Source organism: Symphodus melops (assembly GCF_947650265.1).
Source record: "Symphodus melops genome assembly, chromosome: 15".
In the NCBI taxonomy this organism is placed as follows: Eukaryota; Metazoa; Chordata; class Actinopteri; order Labriformes; family Labridae; genus Symphodus; species Symphodus melops.
The window spans coordinates 12,226,610-12,241,751 of NC_136705.1; positions in this window are offsets into that span (position 1 = coordinate 12,226,610).

A 15,142-nucleotide genomic window follows, 5' to 3' on the forward strand; every position below is an offset into this window, starting at 1 on the left:
ACGCCTGAACATCAAAGCGGTGTTCCAGGGCCAGCAAGGACGTTGGACGTCACGGGAAGGTCTCACAGATAGGTCGACACACTATTGGAGGATATATGTTTCCTTCATTTCACAAGTATTAATCCTACATGTTCTGTACATGTGTACAGTATGTAGTGTTTTTTTTCCCAATCAAGCATATAGACCAGAGTTCGGATGAAGTAAATGATCAGGCAATATTTACTTGACAGTTGCGTTCAGAAGTGTTTTTGTGTTTCCAGATGGATCTCCAGCTACCTCCTCTTCTCCAGCATCAACAGCAGGCAGAGGGCATTGAGATATACCAGCTGGCAGAAAATGTACATCAGCCTCATGGATACATGATTCCTGTGGAGAGCCAGGAATGCTCTCAACTGTACTGGAAGGAAAACCACTGTACGAATGGCCGGGTATGTATTCAATTATGCTTTCAGTACTTTTGTTATACACACTATTGGAGGATATAGGTTGCCTTCATTTCACAAGTAAAAATCATACATGTTCTGTACATGTGTACATTATGTAGTGTTCTTTTTTTTCCAATCAAGCATATAAACCAGAGATTGAATGAAGTAAATGATCAGGTAATGTTTACTTGACAGTTGCGTTCTGAAATGTTTTTGTTTTTCCAGATGGATGTCCATCGAACATCTCTGCTCCAGCATGAACAGCAGGCAGAGGGCATTGAGATATACCAGCTGGCAGAAAATGTACATTAGCCTCATGGATACATGATTCCTGTGGGAGCCAGGAATGCTCTCAACTGTACTGGAAGGAAAACCACTGTACGAATGGCCGGGTATGTATTCAATTATGCTTTCAGTACTGTTGTTGTACACACTATTGGAGGATATAGGTTTCCTTCATTTCTCAAGTACTAATCATACATGTTCTGTACATGTGCACAATATGTAGTGTTATTTTATTTTTTTAACCAATCAATCATTTAGACCAGAGTTTGGATGAAGTAAATGATCAGGCAATATTTACTTGACAGTTGCGTTCAGAAGTGTTTTCGTGTTTCCAGATGGATCTCCATCTACCTGTCGCAGCCTTTGAGATCATCCTCATAGGGGCTAGGAAGATGGTCGGGGGAGGGAAACTGCCGTCAGGACAGCTGCTATCAGCAGTGAGAGGCTACATGGACGATTTCACCACCATACTCCAGACAGCAGCATGTACAACAAGACTGCTGAAGAGGATCGAAGAGCTTGTGGGCTGGGCGAGTATGAAGATCAAACCCCCAAGTCACGCAGCCTGTCGATCAGGAAAGGAGTCAGAAACGACAACACCATCTTTGTCGCAGGCGGTGAGAATATAGCATTGCTGGCAGATCAACCTGTCCGTAGCCTGGGTCGCACCTACACAGCAAAGCTCTCTGACAGGCAGATGGGGGAGACGGTGAGGAAGCAGCTCGCAGATGGCCTGACCAAGATCAATGAAAGCCAACTCCCCGGAAAGTGCAAAGTTTGGTGTTACCAGTTCATACTGTACCAAAGGGTGGTGTGGCCACTGAAGATGAGCGAAATCCCCTCCTCAGTGGTAAGCGAGATGGACGGGCTGGCAAACTCGTTCATCAGGAAGTGGCTGGGACTACCAAGATGCCTCTCGGAGGTAGGCCTCTTTGGTAGGAACACACTACAACTACCACTGCGATGCATCAGCTTGGGATACAAGCAAGAGAAGGCTCGGCTGGTGCTGGAGCTGAGGGAATCCACTGACCAGCTGGTGTGAGCAGCGGGCACCCAGATAAGAACGGGAAAAAAGTGGAAAGCCCAAGAAGAGGTCGACATGGCAATCGGCAGGCTGAAGCACCGCGAGGTGGTCGGCAGAGTCCAGGAGGGTCGAGCAGGCCTTGGGAGGGGCGATACTCCCTTGTTCTGGTCAAAGGCTTCCAAAGAAGATGGGAAAGCCACGGTGGTGGCGGAAGTGGCAAGAACTGAGCAGGAACGCCTGAACATCAAAGCGGTGTTCCAGGGCCAGCAAGGACGTTGGACGTCACGGGAAGGTCTCACAGATAGGTCGACACACTATTGGAGGATATATGTTTCCTTCATTTCACAAGTATTAATCCTACATGTTCTGTACATGTGTACAGTATGTAGTGTTTTTTTTCCCAATCAAGCATATAGACCAGAGTTCGGATGAAGTAAATGATCAGGCAATATTTACTTGACAGTTGCGTTCAGAAGTGTTTTTGTGTTTCCAGATGGATCTCCAGCTACCTCCTCTTCTCCAGCATCAACAGCAGGCAGAGGGCATTGAGATATACCAGCTGGCAGAAAATGTACATCAGCCTCATGGATACATGATTCCTGTGGAGAGCCAGGAATGCTCTCAACTGTACTGGAAGGAAAACCACTGTACGAATGGCCGGGTATGTATTCAATTATGCTTTCAGTGCCTTTGTTATACACACTATTGGAGGATATAGGTTTCCTTCATTTCACAAGTAAAAATCATACATGTTCTGTACATGTGTACATTATGTAGTGTTCTTTTTTTTCCAATCAAGCATATAAACCAGAGATTGAATGAAGTAAATGATCAGGTAATGTTTACTTGACAGTTGCGTTCTGAAATGTTTTTGTTTTTCCAGATGGATGTCCATCGAACATCTCTGCTCCAGCATGAACAGCAGGCAGAGGGCATTGAGATATACCAGCTGGCAGAAAATGTACATTAGCCTCATGGATACATGATTCCTGTGGAGAGCCAGGAATGCTCTCAACTGTACTGGAAGGAAAACCACTGTACGAATGGCCGGGTATGTATTCAATTATGCTTTCAGTACTGTTGTTGTACACACTATTGGAGGATATAGGTTTCCTTCATTTCTCAAGTACTAATCATACATGTTCTGTACATGTGCACAATATGTAGTGTTATTTTATTTTTTTAACCAATCAAGCATTTAGACCAGAGTTTGGATGAAGTAAATGATCAGGCAATATTTACTTGACAGTTGCGTTCAGAAGTGTTTTCGTGTTTCCAGATGGATCTCCATCTACCTGTCGCAGCCTTTGAGATCATCCTCATAGGGGCTAGGAAGATGGTCGGGGGAGGCAAACTGCCGTCAGGACAACGGCTATCAACAGTGAGAGGCTACATGGACGATTTCACCACCATACTCCAGACAGCAGCATGTACAACAAGACTGCTGAAGAGGATCGAAGAGCTTGTGGGCTGGGCGAGTATGAAGATCAAACCCCCAAGTCACGCAGCCTGTCGATCAGGAAAGGAGTCAGAAACGACAACACCATCTTTGTCGCAGGCGGTGAGAATATAGCATTGCTGGCAGATCAACCTGTCCGTAGCCTGGGTCGCACCTACACAGCAAAGCTCTCTGACAGGCAGATGGGGGAGACGGTGAGGAAGCAGCTCGCAGATGGCCTGACCAAGATCAATGAAAGCCAACTCCCCGGAAAGTGCAAAGTTTGGTGTTACCAGTTCATACTGTACCAAAGGGTGGTGTGGCCACTGAAGATGAGCGAAATCCCTTCCTCAGTGGTAAGCGAGATGGACGGGCTGGCAAACTCGTTCATCAGGAAGTGGCTGGGACTACCAAGATGCCTCTCGGAGGTAGGCCTCTTTGGTAGGAACACACTACAACTACCACTGCGATGCATCAGCTTGGGATACAAGCAAGAGAAGGCTCGGCTGGTGCTGGAGCTGAGGGAATCCACTGACCAGCTGGTGTGAGCAGCGGGCACCCAGATAAGAACGGGAAAAAAGTGGAAAGCCCAAGAAGAGGTCGACATGGCAATCGGCAGGCTGAAGCACCGCGAGGTGGTCGGCAGAGTCCAGGAGGGTCGAGCAGGCCTTGGGAGGGGCGATACTCCCTTGTTCTGGTCAAAGGCTTCCAAAGAAGATGGGAAAGCCACGGTGGTGGCGGAAGTGGCAAGAACTGAGCAGGAACGCCTGAACATCAAAGCGGTGTTCCAGGGCCAGCAAGGACGTTGGACGTCACGGGAAGGTCTCACAGATAGGTCGACACACTATTGGAGGATATATGTTTCCTTCATTTCACAAGTATTAATCCTACATGTTCTGTACATGTGTACAATATGTAGTGTTTTTTTCCCCAATCAAGCATATAGACCAGAGTTCGGATGAAGTAAATGATCAGGCAATATTTACTTGACAGTTGCGTTCAGAAGTGTTTTTGTGTTTCCAGATGGATCTCCAGCTACCTCCTCTTCTCCAGCATCAACAGCAGGCAGAGGGCATTGAGATATACCAGCTGGCAGAAAATGTACATCAGCCTCATGGATACATGATTCCTGTGGAGAGCCAGGAATGCTCTCAACTGTACTGGAAGGAAAACCACTGTACGAATGGCCGGGTATGTATTCAATTATGCTTTCAGTACTTTTGTTATACACACTATTGGAGGATATAGGTTGCCTTCATTTCACAAGTAAAAATCATACATGTTCTGTACATGTGTACATTATGTAGTGTTCTTTTTTTTCCAATCAAGCATATAAACCAGAGATTGAATGAAGTAAATGATCAGGTAATGTTTACTTGACAGTTGCGTTCTGAAATGTTTTTGTTTTTCCAGATGGATGTCCATCGAACATCTCTGCTCCAGCATGAACAGCAGGCAGAGGGCATTGAGATATACCAGCTGGCAGAAAATGTACATTAGCCTCATGGATACATGATTCCTGTGGAGAGCCAGGAATGCTCTCAACTGTACTGGAAGGAAAACCACTGTACGAATGGCCGGGTATGTATTCAATTATGCTTTCAGTACTGTTGTTGTACACACTATTGGAGGATATAGGTTTCCTTCATTTCTCAAGTACTAATCATACATGTTCTGTACATGTGCACAATATGTAGTGTTATTTTATTTTTGTAACCAATCAAGCATTTAGACCAGAGTTTGGATGAAGTAAATGATCAGGCAATATTTACTTGACAGTTGCGTTCAGAAGTGTTTTCGTGTTTCCAGATGGATCTCCATCTACCTGTCGCAGCCTTTGAGATCATCCTCATAGGGGCTAGGAAGATGGTCGGGGGAGGGAAACTGCCGTCAGGACAACGGCTATCAGCAGTGAGAGGCTACATGGACGATTTCACCACCATACTCCAGACAGCAGCATGTACAACAAGACTGCTGAAGAGGATCGAAGAGCTTGTGGGCTGGGCGAGTATGAAGATCAAACCCCCAAGTCACGCAGCCTGTCGATCAGGAAAGGAGTCAGAAACGACAACACCATCTTTGTCGCAGGCGGTGAGAATATAGCATTGCTGGCAGATCAACCTGTCCGTAGCCTGGGCCGCACCTACACAGCAAAGCTCTCTGACAGGCAGATGGGGGAGACGGTGAGGAAGCAGCTCGCAGATGGCCTGACCAAGATCAATGAAAGCCAACTCCCCGGAAAGTGCAAAGTTTGGTGTTACCAGTTCATACTGTACCAAAGGGTGGTGTGGCCACTGAAGATGAGCGAAATCCCCTCCTCAGTGGTAAGCGAGATGGACGGGCTGGCAAACTCGTTCATCAGGAAGTGGCTGGGACTACCAAGATGCCTCTCGGAGGTAGGCCTCTTTGGTAGGAACACACTACAACTACCACTGCGATGCATCAGCTTGGGATACAAGCAAGAGAAGGCTCGGCTGGTGCTGGAGCTGAGGGAATCCACTGACCAGCTGGTGTGAGCAGCGGGCACCCAGATAAGAACGGGAAAAAAGTGGAAAGCCCAAGAAGAGGTCGACATGGCAATCGGCAGGCTGAAGCACCGCGAGGTGGTCGGCAGAGTCCAGGAGGGTCGAGCAGGCCTTGGGAGGGGCGATACTCCCTTGTTCTGGTCAAAGGCTTCCAAAGAAGATGGGAAAGCCACGGTGGTGGCGGAAGTGGCAAGAACTGAGCAGGAACGCCTGAACATCAAAGCGGTGTTCCAGGGCCAGCAAGGACGTTGGACGTCACGGGAAGGTCTCACAGATAGGTCGACACACTATTGGAGGATATATGTTTCCTTCATTTCACAAGTATTAATCCTACATGTTCTGTACATGTGTACAGTATGTAGTGTTTTTTTCCCCAATCAAGCATATAGACCAGAGTTCGGATGAAGTAAATGATCAGGCAATATTTACTTGACAGTTGCGTTCAGAAGTGTTTTTGTGTTTCCAGATGGATCTCCAGCTACCTCCTCTTCTCCAGCATCAACAGCAGGCAGAGGGCATTGAGATATACCAGCTGGCAGAAAATGTACATCAGCCTCATGGATACATGATTCCTGTGGAGAGCCAGGAATGCTCTCAACTGTACTGGAAGGAAAACCACTGTACGAATGGCCGAGTATGTATTCAATTATGCTTTCAGTACTTTTGTTATACACACTATTGGAGGATATAGGTTGCCTTCATTTCACAAGTAAAAATCATACATGTTCTGTACATGTGTACATTATGTAGTGTTCTTTTTTTTCCAATCAAGCATATAAACCAGAGATTGAATGAAGTAAATGATCAGGTAATGTTTACTTGACAGTTGCGTTCTGAAATGTTTTTGTTTTTCCAGATGGATGTCCATCGAACATCTCTGCTCCAGCATGAACAGCAGGCAGAGGGCATTGAGATATACCAGCTGGCAGAAAATGTACATTAGCCTCATGGATACATGATTCCTGTGGAGAGCCAGGAATGCTCTCAACTGTACTGGAAGGAAAACCACTGTACGAATGGCCGGGTATGTATTCAATTATGCTTTCAGTACTGTTGTTGTACACACTATTGGAGGATATAGGTTTCCTTCATTTCTCAAGTACTAATCATACATGTTCTGTACATGTGCACAATATGTAGTGTTATTTTATTTTTTTAACCAATCAAGCATTTAGACCAGAGTTTGGATGAAGTAAATGATCAGGCAATATTTACTTGACAGTTGCGTTCAGAAGTGTTTTCGTGTTTCCAGATGGATCTCCATCTACCTGTCGCAGCCTTTGAGATCATCCTCATAGGGGCTAGGAAGATGGTCGGGGGAGGCAAACTGCCGTCAGGACAACGGCTATCAGCAGTGAGAGGCTACATGGACGATTTCACCACCATACTCCAGACAGCAGCATGTACAACAAGACTGCTGAAGAGGATCGAAGAGCTTGTGGGCTGGGCGAGTATGAAGATCAAACCCCCAAGTCACGCAGCCTGTCGATCAGGAAAGGAGTCAGAAACGACAACACCATCTTTGTCGCAGGCGGTGAGAATATAGCATTGCTGGCAGATCAACCTGTCCGTAGCCTGGGTCGCACCTACACAGCAAAGCTCTCTGACAGGCAGATGGGGGAGACGGTGAGGAAGCAGCTCGCAGATGGCCTGACCAAGATCAATGAAAGCCAACTCCCCGGAAAGTGCAAAGTTTGGTGTTACCAGTTCATACTGTACCAAAGGGTGGTGTGGCCACTGAAGATGAGCGAAATCCCCTCCTCAGTGGTAAGCGAGATGGACGGGCTGGCAAACTCGTTCATCAGGAAGTGGCTGGGACTACCAAGATGCCTCTCGGAGGTAGGCCTCTTTGGTAGGAACACACTACAACTACCACTGCGATGCATCAGCTTGGGATACAAGCAAGAGAAGGCTCGGCTGGTGCTGGAGCTGAGGGAATCCACTGACCAGCTGGTGTGAGCAGCGGGCACCCAGATAAGAACGGGAAAAAAGTGGAAAGCCCAAGAAGAGGTCGACATGGCAATCGGCAGGCTGAAGCACCGCGAGGTGGTCGGCAGAGTCCAGGAGGGTCGAGCAGGCCTTGGGAGGGGCGATACTCCCTTGTTCTGGTCAAAGGCTTCCAAAGAAGATGGGAAAGCCACGGTGGTGGCGGAAGTGGCAAGAACTGAGCAGGAACGCCTGAACATCAAAGCGGTGTTCCAGGGCCAGCAAGGACGTTGGACGTCACGGGAAGGTCTCACAGATAGGTCGACACACTATTGGAGGATATATGTTTCCTTCATTTCACAAGTATTAATCCTACATGTTCTGTACATGTGTACAGTATGTAGTGTTTTTTTTCCCAATCAAGCATATAGACCAGAGTTCGGATGAAGTAAATGATCAGGCAATATTTACTTGACAGTTGCGTTCAGAAGTGTTTTTGTGTTTCCAGATGGATCTCCAGCTACCTCCTCTTCTCCAGCATCAACAGCAGGCAGAGGGCATTGAGATATACCAGCTGGCAGAAAATGTACATCAGCCTCATGGATACATGATTCCTGTGGAGAGCCAGGAATGCTCTCAACTGTACTGGAAGGAAAACCACTGTACGAATGGCCGGGTATGTATTCAATTATGCTTTCAGTACTTTTGTTATACACACTATTGGAGGATATAGGTTGCCTTCATTTCACAAGTAAAAATCATACATGTTCTGTACATGTGTACATTATGTAGTGTTCTTTTTTTTCCAATCAAGCATATAAACCAGAGATTGAATGAAGTAAATGATCAGGTAATGTTTACTTGACAGTTGCGTTCTGAAATGTTTTTGTTTTTCCAGATGGATGTCCATCGAACATCTCTGCTCCAGCATGAACAGCAGGCAGAGGGCATTGAGATATACCAGCTGGCAGAAAATGTACATTAGCCTCATGGATACATGATTCCTGTGGGAGCCAGGAATGCTCTCAACTGTACTGGAAGGAAAACCACTGTACGAATGGCCGGGTATGTATTCAATTATGCTTTCAGTACTGTTGTTGTACACACTATTGGAGGATATAGGTTTCCTTCATTTCTCAAGTACTAATCATACATGTTCTGTACATGTGCACAATATGTAGTGTTATTTTATTTTTTTAACCAATCAATCATTTAGACCAGAGTTTGGATGAAGTAAATGATCAGGCAATATTTACTTGACAGTTGCGTTCAGAAGTGTTTTCGTGTTTCCAGATGGATCTCCATCTACCTGTCGCAGCCTTTGAGATCATCCTCATAGGGGCTAGGAAGATGGTCGGGGGAGGGAAACTGCCGTCAGGACAGCTGCTATCAGCAGTGAGAGGCTACATGGACGATTTCACCACCATACTCCAGACAGCAGCATGTACAACAAGACTGCTGAAGAGGATCGAAGAGCTTGTGGGCTGGGCGAGTATGAAGATCAAACCCCCAAGTCACGCAGCCTGTCGATCAGGAAAGGAGTCAGAAACGACAACACCATCTTTGTCGCAGGCGGTGAGAATATAGCATTGCTGGCAGATCAACCTGTCCGTAGCCTGGGTCGCACCTACACAGCAAAGCTCTCTGACAGGCAGATGGGGGAGACGGTGAGGAAGCAGCTCGCAGATGGCCTGACCAAGATCAATGAAAGCCAACTCCCCGGAAAGTGCAAAGTTTGGTGTTACCAGTTCATACTGTACCAAAGGGTGGTGTGGCCACTGAAGATGAGCGAAATCCCCTCCTCAGTGGTAAGCGAGATGGACGGGCTGGCAAACTCGTTCATCAGGAAGTGGCTGGGACTACCAAGATGCCTCTCGGAGGTAGGCCTCTTTGGTAGGAACACACTACAACTACCACTGCGATGCATCAGCTTGGGATACAAGCAAGAGAAGGCTCGGCTGGTGCTGGAGCTGAGGGAATCCACTGACCAGCTGGTGTGAGCAGCGGGCACCCAGATAAGAACGGGAAAAAAGTGGAAAGCCCAAGAAGAGGTCGACATGGCAATCGGCAGGCTGAAGCACCGCGAGGTGGTCGGCAGAGTCCAGGAGGGTCGAGCAGGCCTTGGGAGGGGCGATACTCCCTTGTTCTGGTCAAAGGCTTCCAAAGAAGATGGGAAAGCCACGGTGGTGGCGGAAGTGGCAAGAACTGAGCAGGAACGCCTGAACATCAAAGCGGTGTTCCAGGGCCAGCAAGGACGTTGGACGTCACGGGAAGGTCTCACAGATAGGTCGACACACTATTGGAGGATATATGTTTCCTTCATTTCACAAGTATTAATCCTACATGTTCTGTACATGTGTACAGTATGTAGTGTTTTTTTTCCCAATCAAGCATATAGACCAGAGTTCGGATGAAGTAAATGATCAGGCAATATTTACTTGACAGTTGCGTTCAGAAGTGTTTTTGTGTTTCCAGATGGATCTCCAGCTACCTCCTCTTCTCCAGCATCAACAGCAGGCAGAGGGCATTGAGATATACCAGCTGGCAGAAAATGTACATCAGCCTCATGGATACATGATTCCTGTGGAGAGCCAGGAATGCTCTCAACTGTACTGGAAGGAAAACCACTGTACGAATGGCCGGGTATGTATTCAATTATGCTTTCAGTGCCTTTGTTATACACACTATTGGAGGATATAGGTTTCCTTCATTTCACAAGTAAAAATCATACATGTTCTGTACATGTGTACATTATGTAGTGTTCTTTTTTTTCCAATCAAGCATATAAACCAGAGATTGAATGAAGTAAATGATCAGGTAATGTTTACTTGACAGTTGCGTTCTGAAATGTTTTTGTTTTTCCAGATGGATGTCCATCGAACATCTCTGCTCCAGCATGAACAGCAGGCAGAGGGCATTGAGATATACCAGCTGGCAGAAAATGTACATTAGCCTCATGGATACATGATTCCTGTGGAGAGCCAGGAATGCTCTCAACTGTACTGGAAGGAAAACCACTGTACGAATGGCCGGGTATGTATTCAATTATGCTTTCAGTACTGTTGTTGTACACACTATTGGAGGATATAGGTTTCCTTCATTTCTCAAGTACTAATCATACATGTTCTGTACATGTGCACAATATGTAGTGTTATTTTATTTTTTTAACCAATCAAGCATTTAGACCAGAGTTTGGATGAAGTAAATGATCAGGCAATATTTACTTGACAGTTGCGTTCAGAAGTGTTTTCGTGTTTCCAGATGGATCTCCATCTACCTGTCGCAGCCTTTGAGATCATCCTCATAGGGGCTAGGAAGATGGTCGGGGGAGGCAAACTGCCGTCAGGACAACGGCTATCAACAGTGAGAGGCTACATGGACGATTTCACCACCATACTCCAGACAGCAGCATGTACAACAAGACTGCTGAAGAGGATCGAAGAGCTTGTGGGCTGGGCGAGTATGAAGATCAAACCCCCAAGTCACGCAGCCTGTCGATCAGGAAAGGAGTCAGAAACGACAACACCATCTTTGTCGCAGGCGGTGAGAATATAGCATTGCTGGCAGATCAACCTGTCCGTAGCCTGGGTCGCACCTACACAGCAAAGCTCTCTGACAGGCAGATGGGGGAGACGGTGAGGAAGCAGCTCGCAGATGGCCTGACCAAGATCAATGAAAGCCAACTCCCCGGAAAGTGCAAAGTTTGGTGTTACCAGTTCATACTGTACCAAAGGGTGGTGTGGCCACTGAAGATGAGCGAAATCCCTTCCTCAGTGGTAAGCGAGATGGACGGGCTGGCAAACTCGTTCATCAGGAAGTGGCTGGGACTACCAAGATGCCTCTCGGAGGTAGGCCTCTTTGGTAGGAACACACTACAACTACCACTGCGATGCATCAGCTTGGGATACAAGCAAGAGAAGGCTCGGCTGGTGCTGGAGCTGAGGGAATCCACTGACCAGCTGGTGTGAGCAGCGGGCACCCAGATAAGAACGGGAAAAAAGTGGAAAGCCCAAGAAGAGGTCGACATGGCAATCGGCAGGCTGAAGCACCGCGAGGTGGTCGGCAGAGTCCAGGAGGGTCGAGCAGGCCTTGGGAGGGGCGATACTCCCTTGTTCTGGTCAAAGGCTTCCAAAGAAGATGGGAAAGCCACGGTGGTGGCGGAAGTGGCAAGAACTGAGCAGGAACGCCTGAACATCAAAGCGGTGTTCCAGGGCCAGCAAGGACGTTGGACGTCACGGGAAGGTCTCACAGATAGGTCGACACACTATTGGAGGATATATGTTTCCTTCATTTCACAAGTATTAATCCTACATGTTCTGTACATGTGTACAATATGTAGTGTTTTTTTCCCCAATCAAGCATATAGACCAGAGTTCGGATGAAGTAAATGATCAGGCAATATTTACTTGACAGTTGCGTTCAGAAGTGTTTTTGTGTTTCCAGATGGATCTCCAGCTACCTCCTCTTCTCCAGCATCAACAGCAGGCAGAGGGCATTGAGATATACCAGCTGGCAGAAAATGTACATCAGCCTCATGGATACATGATTCCTGTGGAGAGCCAGGAATGCTCTCAACTGTACTGGAAGGAAAACCACTGTACGAATGGCCGGGTATGTATTCAATTATGCTTTCAGTACTTTTGTTATACACACTATTGGAGGATATAGGTTGCCTTCATTTCACAAGTAAAAATCATACATGTTCTGTACATGTGTACATTATGTAGTGTTCTTTTTTTTCCAATCAAGCATATAAACCAGAGATTGAATGAAGTAAATGATCAGGTAATGTTTACTTGACAGTTGCGTTCTGAAATGTTTTTGTTTTTCCAGATGGATGTCCATCGAACATCTCTGCTCCAGCATGAACAGCAGGCAGAGGGCATTGAGATATACCAGCTGGCAGAAAATGTACATTAGCCTCATGGATACATGATTCCTGTGGAGAGCCAGGAATGCTCTCAACTGTACTGGAAGGAAAACCACTGTACGAATGGCCGGGTATGTATTCAATTATGCTTTCAGTACTGTTGTTGTACACACTATTGGAGGATATAGGTTTCCTTCATTTCTCAAGTACTAATCATACATGTTCTGTACATGTGCACAATATGTAGTGTTATTTTATTTTTGTAACCAATCAAGCATTTAGACCAGAGTTTGGATGAAGTAAATGATCAGGCAATATTTACTTGACAGTTGCGTTCAGAAGTGTTTTCGTGTTTCCAGATGGATCTCCATCTACCTGTCGCAGCCTTTGAGATCATCCTCATAGGGGCTAGGAAGATGGTCGGGGGAGGGAAACTGCCGTCAGGACAACGGCTATCAGCAGTGAGAGGCTACATGGACGATTTCACCACCATACTCCAGACAGCAGCATGTACAACAAGACTGCTGAAGAGGATCGAAGAGCTTGTGGGCTGGGCGAGTATGAAGATCAAACCCCCAAGTCACGCAGCCTGTCGATCAGGAAAGGAGTCAGAAACGACAACACCATCTTTGTCGCAGGCGGTGAGAATATAGCATTGCTGGCAGATCAACCTGTCCGTAGCCTGGGCCGCACCTACACAGCAAAGCTCTCTGACAGGCAGATGGGGGAGACGGTGAGGAAGCAGCTCGCAGATGGCCTGACCAAGATCAATGAAAGCCAACTCCCCGGAAAGTGCAAAGTTTGGTGTTACCAGTTCATACTGTACCAAAGGGTGGTGTGGCCACTGAAGATGAGCGAAATCCCCTCCTCAGTGGTAAGCGAGATGGACGGGCTGGCAAACTCGTTCATCAGGAAGTGGCTGGGACTACCAAGATGCCTCTCGGAGGTAGGCCTCTTTGGTAGGAACACACTACAACTACCACTGCGATGCATCAGCTTGGGATACAAGCAAGAGAAGGCTCGGCTGGTGCTGGAGCTGAGGGAATCCACTGACCAGCTGGTGTGAGCAGCGGGCACCCAGATAAGAACGGGAAAAAAGTGGAAAGCCCAAGAAGAGGTCGACATGGCAATCGGCAGGCTGAAGCACCGCGAGGTGGTCGGCAGAGTCCAGGAGGGTCGAGCAGGCCTTGGGAGGGGCGATACTCCCTTGTTCTGGTCAAAGGCTTCCAAAGAAGATGGGAAAGCCACGGTGGTGGCGGAAGTGGCAAGAACTGAGCAGGAACGCCTGAACATCAAAGCGGTGTTCCAGGGCCAGCAAGGACGTTGGACGTCACGGGAAGGTCTCACAGATAGGTCGACACACTATTGGAGGATATATGTTTCCTTCATTTCACAAGTATTAATCCTACATGTTCTGTACATGTGTACAGTATGTAGTGTTTTTTTCCCCAATCAAGCATATAGACCAGAGTTCGGATGAAGTAAATGATCAGGCAATATTTACTTGACAGTTGCGTTCAGAAGTGTTTTTGTGTTTCCAGATGGATCTCCAGCTACCTCCTCTTCTCCAGCATCAACAGCAGGCAGAGGGCATTGAGATATACCAGCTGGCAGAAAATGTACATCAGCCTCATGGATACATGATTCCTGTGGAGAGCCAGGAATGCTCTCAACTGTACTGGAAGGAAAACCACTGTACGAATGGCCGAGTATGTATTCAATTATGCTTTCAGTACTTTTGTTATACACACTATTGGAGGATATAGGTTGCCTTCATTTCACAAGTAAAAATCATACATGTTCTGTACATGTGTACATTATGTAGTGTTCTTTTTTTTCCAATCAAGCATATAAACCAGAGATTGAATGAAGTAAATGATCAGGTAATGTTTACTTGACAGTTGCGTTCTGAAATGTTTTTGTTTTTCCAGATGGATGTCCATCGAACATCTCTGCTCCAGCATGAACAGCAGGCAGAGGGCATTGAGATATACCAGCTGGCAGAAAATGTACATTAGCCTCATGGATACATGATTCCTGTGGAGAGCCAGGAATGCTCTCAACTGTACTGGAAGGAAAACCACTGTACGAATGGCCGGGTATGTATTCAATTATGCTTTCAGTACTGTTGTTGTACACACTATTGGAGGATATAGGTTTCCTTCATTTCTCAAGTACTAATCATACATGTTCTGTACATGTGCACAATATGTAGTGTTATTTTATTTTTGTAACCAATCAAGCATTTAGACCAGAGTTTGGATGAAGTAAATGATCAGGCAATATTTACTTGACAGTTGCGTTCAGAAGTGTTTTCGTGTTTCCAGATGGATCTCCATCTACCTGTCGCAGCCTTTGAGATCATCCTCATAGGGGCTAGGAAGATGGTCGGGGGAGGGAAACTGCCGTCAGGACAACGGCTATCAGCAGTGAGAGGCTACATGGACGATTTCACCACCATACTCCAGACAGCAGCATGTACAACAAGACTGCTGAAGAGGATCGAAGAGCTTGTGGGCTGGGCGAGTATGAAGATCAAACCCCCAAGTCACGCAGCCTGTCGATCAGGAAAGGAGTCAGAAACGACAACACCATCTTTGTCGCAGGCGGTGAGAATATAGCATTGCTGGCAGATCAACCTGTCCGTAG